General features: G+C 36.5%; 1 pseudogene; it reads left to right on the top strand.

Moving 5' to 3' along the window:
• Positions 1-3,553: 3,553 nt before the first annotated feature.
• LOC114383736 lies at positions 3,554-7,432 on the top strand (annotated as a pseudogene).
• The last annotated feature ends 3,265 nt before the right edge of the window (positions 7,433-10,697 follow it).

Here is a 10,697-nt window from a genome sequence, read left to right as displayed (position 1 = left end):
CACACTAACAAAATCAAGTAATGAGAGACTGTACCTATTTGTTTTGTAGGTACTATCTATAAAAAATATCAAATTATAGACATTGCATAACTTCACTGCATCAGGATGACATCAAAAGATATCACGTACAATATCTTCATCCTTTAATCTATATCAATGAATATACTAATCTCGTTCAAGAAGTTTTATTAGTTGTTGCATTTAAATATCATTGTTTCTTGTGGAAGAACGATATACACTTTTTGCATTGTATATTTGTTTGATTGTTGTATAACTATTGAAATTGTGTTCCTTCAATTTTAGCAGAATATTTATTGGTTTCACCATTGACCTTGTCATATCAGCAATAATTATTTTTTCATTCTTAATCAATAGACCAACGTATGAATGTCCAACTAATGACTTTGTCATTTTATGATTGTGACTCCCACACATTAACTTTACTATCCACCCTTGATCTCTAACCACTAGTTTCCCATGAAATTTTAAAGGGACACCCACATTTTCTACTATCAATATCTCTTTTTACAAAATCTTGCTTCCTAAACCTATATTGACCATTAATTTCACAACCAATTAAGACAAATGAAGTCCTTCCTCTTATATTAGTGTTTGTGTCTGACCTCATAATCATCGCCACAAATCCAATTTCATAAGCACAAATCGAGCCCAATGCAGAACAACATCTCGGATAGTAAAACACCTACAATGCGATCCACATAAATTTAGTCTTCAAGGAACATTCATTTAATTACTTTAATAACAATAAATCATATTAATACATGATAAGTATTGAATACTTCTGAACTATCGACTTGTTCTTCATTTACACCAACTTTTTCTTCATTTTGTTCATTCATTATCAACTTCTTTGAACATTATACTGACATACATTTATTGATCTTCGTCCATCTTAACAAGACATTCAAAAATTTCAATTACAGACAAATAACCCCTAACCGCACCATACATATACTATCACACAAAATCTTAGCTAATTTTGTACTGCATATAATATTATAAAACATTAAAATTGATAACCCTATGTATTAAACACCAATAACATCAACTTTTTCGACTTAAAATTGATAACCATATAACAGATAAAAAAATTATAACATAACCATATGTACTAAAATAAATTATATTATTCAACTTAATTATAATTTCATGAAATTATAATCACAAAAAACAGTCAATTTTATACCACAACAACTGAAATAAATTATACATAAATTATAAGTATAAATTATTTTACAATCAATACCATTTTAAAAATATAAAAACATTTACTTACAAATTAATTATCAAATTACACTTATTTAAAATAAACAAATAATTTTTTTACACATTAATTTTTATAACAATCATATTAATATATTTATAATTTAATAAAAAAATTTAAAAAATATTTCTTTTAATTAAAAATAATATTATAAATCCGTATAGGTCATACGATTAACCAATCCATATGAGTTATACAGATTATAATCTGTATAACTCATACGATTGACCAATCCGTAAATTATATAAAACTTATGGATTAATGAATTCATAAGTTTTATATAACTTACGGATTCTTTAATCCATATTTTACGCAAAAAAAAAAAAAATAACGCTAACATATCTCTGACGTACTTTCATTAACAACCAAATCAACCACCACCACAACCACCACCGACGTACCTCTATAACACTTTCACCTCGACCGAAGCGGCACCATGCACCTCTCATGGCAATGAAAAAATCATAAGAAACCGAGAAAATGAATGAATGAATGTGTTACCATAAAAAAACTTAAAAGGAAGAAGAAACCATATACGGGTATTTTTGGAATTAAATTTTATTGCTAGTGTAGAAGCAATATGGTTGGTGCACTTAGCAACACCCTTCTTTAACTAGTATTTACATTTCCCAGCCCACTACTCTATATGAATGCCATGGATCTTCTTTTTACAATTTGGGGTTGCTATTTCCACTTCCTCTTATTATTAATACACTCCCTCTTGCAATTTCCCCCTCAAATACGCTAGATATTATTAATTAATCTTTTCAAGTATTATGCACTCCCACCTTTTCTAATTCTTTTGGCATCATCTTCAATTAGTGATTTTGCATGATCTTTATAGAGAAGGCTCAAGTGTGGCATGTAAGTTGCATGATCATCACAACATTGCTACACAAATCATTAACATTTGCAAACTCAAGAAAGAGTTTCTCTAATATGGAATGGGAAAATGAATAGAAGTAACAAATTGAATCGACCTATAATTGAAGTGGTTGTAGGCGTGTAGCAATATGCATTAGTTTGGGGAAGAAAATAAACACATAGGTTGAAGAAGGTGCCGGTGAAAACACATAAGTGGCATTCATGAAATTGAAACCAACGAAGTATTCTTTCTTTTCAAACGAGTACAACACTAAAGAACATTTACCCTCATGAAAAGAAAAAAACATGGGAGGTAACCACCACCTATTCAACACAATTTAGTGCAATCACATTTGTAGTTTTGGTTGAATTCGACCCACCATCCATTTAACATGGTTTAGGGGAATCACACAAACCAAGGAGCTCTAAATCAAATAAGAAGAATGAAAGAGAATAAGTTTGTTGAACGACATGAAGAAGAAGAATAAACTTCTATATATTTAATACTTAGAGTTGTTATCTTCATTAACTTTACATGCAACGGTAAAAAATCATATTTTCACTGTCAATTTATTCCAAAATATTATGCATTAATGTGAAACACCTTGGGCATGTGTGAATTTATCACATATTCGAATGATGTGTCATTGTACACTCACGTTAAAAGAAAATAATGTTGACTCAATAACAAAACTAATTTATTATAATATTTACATTTTTTGTGGAATAAATTGATGAGTTCCAAAATCCAGAAACTAGAAATTGATAATATGTACATCTTTCAAGGATTAAATAAATAATTCATCTTATATTTTTTAAGAGACAATCATGTTTAAATTTAATAAGATTATGATGTGTAACAATTTTTTTGTCCAAATATTTTTAAATAGTTACATATATAAAGGTTGAACTAGAAATAATTTTATAAACTTGAACAATAAGTCAATTTGTTTAAACATATTTATTAAAATAAACACTTATTTAATAAAATAAGCAACTTTATGTTTTTTTAGCGTACTTGTGTACTTTGTTTTTATTTAAAAAAATTAAAGTTCTGTTTATTTTAAGAAACAAATCATATATGTTTTTTTTTTAAATATATTTATTTAAAATATTTTTTAAAGACTCACCTAATATCATATTAATTTTTTTTTATCCACGAGAATAAAAGAATAACAAAAATTTGCATTATAAAAATCATATTAGTTATTGTACTTGATGGTTGATTATAAAATGTCTAAATTTATTAAAATAAGATTATAAAATATCTAAAAAATAAATAAGATATTTATTTCATTACATTCCAATCAACGTCATTTAATTTTGTTATCGTCTTCCACATCAACGCAGATGCAGCCCAAAAAGAAAACAAGAAAAGAAGAGGGGAACTTTCCGGTGAAAAGAAAAATAGAAAGCGAATGAAGGAAGAGACGAGGAAAGGAGGGAGAGAAGAAAACTTCGTGTGCATCATGACAACCGTTAAGTTACGCGTAACAATGCATGACGTGGCATCATCCTAGCCCTCGGATCATTCATCAATCCAAAACTCCATCAAATTTCCCCACTTGCCATTCTTTTCCGTTCTTCTCTTCCATCATTCGCATCTCATTCTGAATCTTGCGCCGTTTCCCTCTCCCACTCGCCAGGTACGTCATGTCGTTTTTGCTTCCCCGTTGTTGCGTCGATACGACTTGTCGTTTAGCACGTTCATGTTCATGTTCGGTTCGTGTGTGTTGCAGTGAGGTGATTTGATTTGATTTGTGGAGTGCTGCGGATTTTTTTTTTTCCATTTCCAGCACAATCGATTCGTCGGTACAACTTGTCGTTTAGCACGTTCATGTTCATGTTTGATTCGTGTGTTGCATTGGTTTGATAGTGTTGCGGAATTTTTTAGAAGTGTGAATGTTCGTTCATGCATGAGCGGCTCTTAAAGTTGCCTTGCGGATTCGATTGCGATATATTGAGACTGCGATGGCCTCAGCCGTCGTGAATTTCTTGAACGCGACGTTGGATTGGGTGACGTTTGCGTCGGATGGTCCTTCTGCGCGAGCTGTAGTTTTCGGAGTCCATATCGGTGGTATTTTTCATTTCCTCGACTCAAACTTGCCTCTTTTTTTCTTTTTGAATGGATGATTATGATGTAATTGAATGATTAGTTGATTGTTAATTGATTGATTTTTCTCCATTTGTTTTGCCTTGTGTTTTGAAGGACATTTGTTTATCGAAGTGTTTTTGCTAGTTGTCATACTTTTCTTGCTTTCACAGAAAAGTTACAAGCCTCCTAAAAGGCCTTTAACAAATAAGGTTAGTTCAACAATACTTTTTATCTCGCTGTTTGGTGTGTGTGTGGGCATTTATTTATTTATATTTTCAGGTTTTTAGTTATTTTTTTGAATGTGATGTAGAGCTGGTGCATGGATTGTGTAAACTTTTATGTGAAAATAAAGTTGACATTTCTTTAATTATCAATTGTTTTTATTTTTTTTTTCCTGATACAATGACTTTTATTTTCCTATTTCATCAAATGTAAGCAGACTTCACCTTTAATTTGCATGCGATGTTGTTATGAGTTTATTGCCCAGCTGAATATTGGTTTCTATTTGGATTTTAGAATTTATTCTAACTCTTTGATGTAAACTAGTGTTGGATTGGACATTCAGTTATTATGGTTTTTAGTTGTTCTAGGGGCCTGACATGGGGTAATCTCTTATTATTCTTTATGAGGATTTTGAAACTTGCAAGGCTGATTAATCTTTGGAGTTCCTATAGATGAAAAATATGCTCTTTTGATATGGACTTTAGCTATGCTTATTTGCTGAGCATATGCTTTTTTTTCCTGATGCTTACTTGGAACTACTCTAATATTTATGTTCTGTTTTCATTTGCCTTCAAATCAATTTGGGATGATTTCAGTTTGTGAAGTTTGGAACTAATCACTGGCTCTCCGTGGCTGTATAATAGCAGCTCTCTTTATGATGTATTTGGAATTGCTATTTGGGTGATTGTTTATTCTGTTATATTTTTAGGAAACATATCTCCGAATGGATTCATAGAAGATCGTATGTGACGCAATCTTTATGTCTATACTGAAATTCTATCATAGGAGGCTTATGCTTTTGTAATTGGTATCATGTTGGTAGCTTTGCTGGCAATATTGAGTTGTTCTATGTATTTCTGGAATGTAGCTAAGATAGTAATTTTTTTAAGATCTTGAATACTTGATATGAGGATTGAGTTAATTATTGTTTTTTTAAAGAATAACTAACTTGTGTGCTCAACTTGTAAGTTGTAACTCACTGTCTTCTCTCTCTCTCTCTATCTATCTATCTATATTAGCAATTTGTTTTTTCTGTCTGTCAGCAGCCACTGCTTAAAATATCAAATTCTATCAAGATATGTTTTCAAATTCAAATTTACCAGTCTCTTTCTGTATTTAATTTATTATAACTAGAATTTTCCATGTAGATTTTTTTTCCGATTATTGTGTAGAATCTCTAAAGTTACTGTTATTTTTCAAAAGGACATAATTACCGTATTCTTTTAAAGGAAAACTTATGACTTAAATCTGTAAGCATAATGTTCCATGCTAATTCTTGTACAATGCGATCTGAGATTCATCATATTATTGTATTTTGTCAATTTTTAAATTTTTATGCTTAATATCTGCAGGAAATTGATGAGTTATGTGACGAATGGGTTCCAGAACCCCTTATTCCTTCTCTTAATAAAGAGTTGCAGTATGAACCACCAGTGCTGGAGAGGTGATTTCTTTTTCTTTTGTTGTAGCAACCTTGTTTGTTTTTTTACTTTTAATATCTTAAACATTTTGTTGATGAAATCCTGAAGCTATCATGTTTTTATTCTTGTCAACTTCACTGCTATTGGTTACATTTTCTTGACTTGGATTTATGAAATTTTTTGAGAGAGAGCTCTAGTGCTTTGGTAAGCTTTCCACCTTGGTATGGTGGTGTTGGTTGTTTATTTTTTTATTATTTGATTTTTTATAATTGTCTTGGGTTATAGCAGCAGAAACAACCTCTCTGCTCAGTTCACTGGTTTAAGGTTGCGACAGACCCTACCAAAACACACTATAATGGGAGCCTTGTGCACTGGATAACCCTCTAGGTTTATAAAATTCTTGCCTTTTATTTTGATAAAAGGATTGTAAATTAACAAGTACTCCCCTGACCCCTATGATTAAGTGAGATTTCAGATATCCCTTCTACTTGTCAAAGTCGAATATAAAATAATGTGATTTTTTATGCAGTGCTGCTGGGCCACATACCATAATTAATGGCAAAGAAGTTGTCAATTTTGCTTCAGCAAACTATCTTGGGTTTATAGGTCATCCAAAGCTACTTGTAAGGAAATGATCTCCATATTCATAATAAATTCCCTTTTTTGGGGCATTGGGTTGATGTAGTTAATTTATATTTACTTTTTCTTATAGGACTCATGTTCTTCTGCTTTAGCGAAATACGGTGTTGGTTCTTGTGGTCCCCGTGGATTTTATGGGACAATTGGTAGGACTCAATCTTAAAGTTTGTTTCTGAGTAAATGCTTGTATGCTTATGATAATTTTCTTTTTCCCAGATGTCCACCTTGACTGTGAAGCAAGAATAGCAAAATTTTTAGGAACCCCTGAATCAATTCTGTACTCTTATGGACTTTCCACCATGTTCAGTGCAATTCCCGCTTTCTCTAAAAAGGAGATGTAATTGTGGCGTAAGTATGCCTAAGTTTGTCTTTGAATATCTTCTTTGTAATATTCAGTTTTTCATCTGTTTTTTTACCTCATGACATTTATTTATGCTTTTAGTGGGCATTTCCATCACAAATAAAATTATTTTCTTTGGTTTTGTCTCATTGCTTTTGCTTCTATATTAGAATGGTATAAAGAACAAACTGAGTCACTTCTCCGTTCAGTTACTCACTTGATACCAGCTGATCAATGGAGGCTGTGTTAATGTTAATTCTGATGTTCTGTAAGTTTTTATGTTTTACAGGGATGAGGGAGTCCACTGGGGAATACAGAATGGCCTTTATCTTTCTAGAAGCACAGTGGTGTATTTTAAGCACAATGACATGGATTCTTTAAGAGAAACTTTAGAGAACATTAGCCAAATATAAGAAGGCCAAGAATTTGAGGCGTTATATTGTTATTGAAGCTGTCTACCAGGTAAATCCTGTCTATCATGTGAATGATAGATCAGCTTTACACTTCTACATTGTGTTTTCAAAGAAGTTCTCACATCATAACCCTTAGCTTCAAAACAAGCAGCTGTTTGAATTGGCATGCTGCTTCTTGCAACCAGTGATATTGGTAATTTTTTCTGTATGAACTGCCTCTCTGTACGGGGTTCCGGCATCTCAAGGATAGCCTTCACCTTTTCGGGGTCTACCTCTATCCCTTTCTGGCTTACAATGAAACCAAGCAATTTCCCTTATTTGACCCCAAAGGTACACTTGGCGGGGTTCAACCTTAATTGATATTTCTTAAGCCTTTCGAACAACTTCCGCGGGTTGACAAGGTGTTCTTCCTCGGATTTAGATTTAGCAATTATGTCGTCCACGTAGACCTCGATCTCTTGGTGCATCATATCATGGAACAAAGCTACCATGGCCGGTTGATAAGTTGCCCCGCATTCTTGAGTCCAAAGGACATCACCTTGTAACAGAATGTCCCCACAGGGTGGCGAAGGTAGTCTTTTCCATATCCTCTGGCGCCATCTTTATCTGATTGTAACCGGAGAAACCATCCATGAAGGAAAATAAAGCGAAATTGGCCGTATTATCTACGAGGATATCGATGTGTGGTAAAGGAAAGTTGTCCTTGGACTGGCCCGATTCAGGTCCCGATAATCCACACACATTCGTACTTTCCCATCCTTCTTAGGGACCGGTACAATGTTGGCAACCCATTCTGGGTACCGAGCGACGGCCAGAAAACCAGCGTCAAATTGCTTTTTCACTTCTTCTTTTATCTTCAAGGATGTTTCGGGCTTCATCCTTCTCAGTTTCTGCTTTACTGGGGAACACTCGGGATTTAGAGGTAATCGGTGTTGTACAATGTCAGAGCTCAAACCGGGCATATCTTGGTACGACCAAGCAAAGATGTCTTGGTAGTCTCTTAGCAGGGTTATTAATTCTTCACGGATAGGTGCGGTAATACCTGTGCCTATCTTTACTTCCCTTTTTCCACTGCCAATTCCCAAGTCTACTAGTTCTGTTTCTTCTTGATGAGGCCCCATTTCTTGGTCCTCATAGGCGACTATCCTTTCTAATTCCGGGGGAAGTCCCACATCCTCGTTCCCTTCATCTTCCGTTTGATTCGTTTCTTGCTCGAAGTTGATAGGCGGGTCCCAGGTATTAGTACCTTCGAGGGACTCGTCATCGGATCTGCCGTTTTAAAAATAAAGAAGTAAACATGCAAATGGATGAGAATGGGTAGAGACGTAGGAACAGATGAAGAAAGATCCTTGTATTATAAATTCAAAAACAAAAGACACAAAGCCTTAACAAAAGAAAAACTCTAAAGCCTAGGCCCAACTATAGAGCTTTTAAAACCGTAAAGGTTTACATTATGCTCGTCGCGTAAATGCCGGGGCATTCTTCCACTTGCCAATTTCCCAGCTGGAAATCAGGAGGGCATGGTCGTACCAAATCCAATGTACTCGGAACATCATCTTCGTATATCGCGACCACTTGACCTTCGTCCCCCAGACCCGCGCTTATAAAGCTCCTACTTATGTGGCAAGGTGGGCTTCCTTCACCTTCTTGTCTCAACCGCGAGCTTTGACTACCGCTCTTCCTTCCCGCGATGCTTCTCTTTATATCTGCCTGAGTGGGCTTATAGCCTAACCCATACTTCCCACGATTTCCTTTGGCATTTATCAGGCTAGTTATGCCGCCGTTGTCTTTGCCTAAACCCATTCCGGGTTCGTAACCGTTCCCCAACATAACTCGGGCCATCATTACTGCTGCATCGGACAGGCAAGCTTGCCCAGAGAAGGAATCCACGGAGGAAATGCTTACCACCTCAAAAGACTGGAAAGCGGTTTCTAATGACTCCTCTGCGGCCTCCACATAAGGCATAGAGGATGGGCAGCTCACCAAGATGTTTTCCTCGCCTGATACGATGACCAAATGCCCTTCCACTACGAATTTCAACTTTTGGTAGAGTGTAGAGGGAACAACTCCCACTGAGTGGATCCACGGACGCCCCAACAGACAGCTGTAGGGGGGGTTAATATCCATTATTTGGAAGGTAACTTGACAGGTGTGAGGGCCTATCTGTACTGGGAGATCGATCTCTCCCCTAACCTCTCGGCGGGTGCCATCAAAGGCACGAACCACCATTGAACTCGGCTTTAGGTGGGAAGCATTGAATGGTAATTTCTCCAAAGTGCTCTTAGGCATCACGTTTAAACTGGAACCATTATCGATGAGCACCTTGGCTACGATATGGTCCATACACTTGACTGATACGTGCAAAGTTTTATTATGCCCTCTCCCCTCGGCGGGGATTTCCTCTTCGGCGAAGGCGAGATAGTTGTTGGCAGTGATATTATTGACCAGCCCTCCGAAACCTTCTACCGAGATATCTTGGGCCACGTGGGCCTCGTTCAGAACTTTTACTAGCAGAGCCCGATGAGGCTCGGAGCTCATGAGTAACTCCAACAGCGAGACCCTGGCCGGGGTTTTGTTGAGCTGCTCGATAACCTTGAATTCGCTCTACTGAATTATACGGAGGAACTCGCTGGCTTCCTCTAGCGACACCTCCTTTTTACCATTCTTTTTCTTCGGAAGACCTTTTTCCGGAATATCTTTATTCGAAGCGAGGGGTATTTCATCATCTTGTTCCTCCACCACTTTTGCTTTCCCCTTGACGTTCGCGGGTTGGACTGGTAGGTCCGGGGGTGCAAACACATGACCGCTACGGGTCACACCACTCAGTCCCGTGATATTTGTTACCTTAGCCGACAACGAGCTGACGTCGGTGGCTTCTTCTTCCTTCCCCCTCGGAGGTGTATATCTCCATGGGACTGCGTGGCTATTTTGGTACGGGAAAGGGATAGGTTTAGCTGCCAAGGGGTGTCCGGGCTTTTGCGAAGCTGTGCCCTTGGTGAAGTATATCACCAAGGGTTTGGGCTTCGCAACAGTGCTCCCATCCGTGGACTGCATGCATATGTGCTGCTCCTCTCTTCCTTCACTGCCAACTTCCAGTCGACCTTGATCTATCATCCGCTGTAACAATTCCTCTACTCCCAAACACGTTTCCATGTCATGCAGCTCGCCGGAATGCAGCAAACAGGAATCCTCCTTACGCCCACTATGGGGAATCACACCTTCCTTTTGTAGGGCCTCAAAGATAAACCTCCTAGGGGTTGCCACATCCCTTAAAGGTTTAGACCTGCGCAGCCTATCAGACTCAACGACATTAACCGCTCCCCCTCCATGATTGGCGAGCGGGTTGGTTTTCACATTGGGCCGATCCTCTTGGAAAGTCAGCCATCCAGCATCTATCAAATGTTGGACCTTGTGTTTA

This window comes from Glycine soja, chromosome 14 (genome assembly GCF_004193775.1).
Source record: "Glycine soja cultivar W05 chromosome 14, ASM419377v2, whole genome shotgun sequence".
Lineage (NCBI taxonomy): Eukaryota > Viridiplantae > Streptophyta > Magnoliopsida > Fabales > Fabaceae > Glycine > Glycine soja.
Note: the sequence above shows the minus strand (reverse complement) of the source record. Positions and strands in the feature narration are given on the sequence as shown.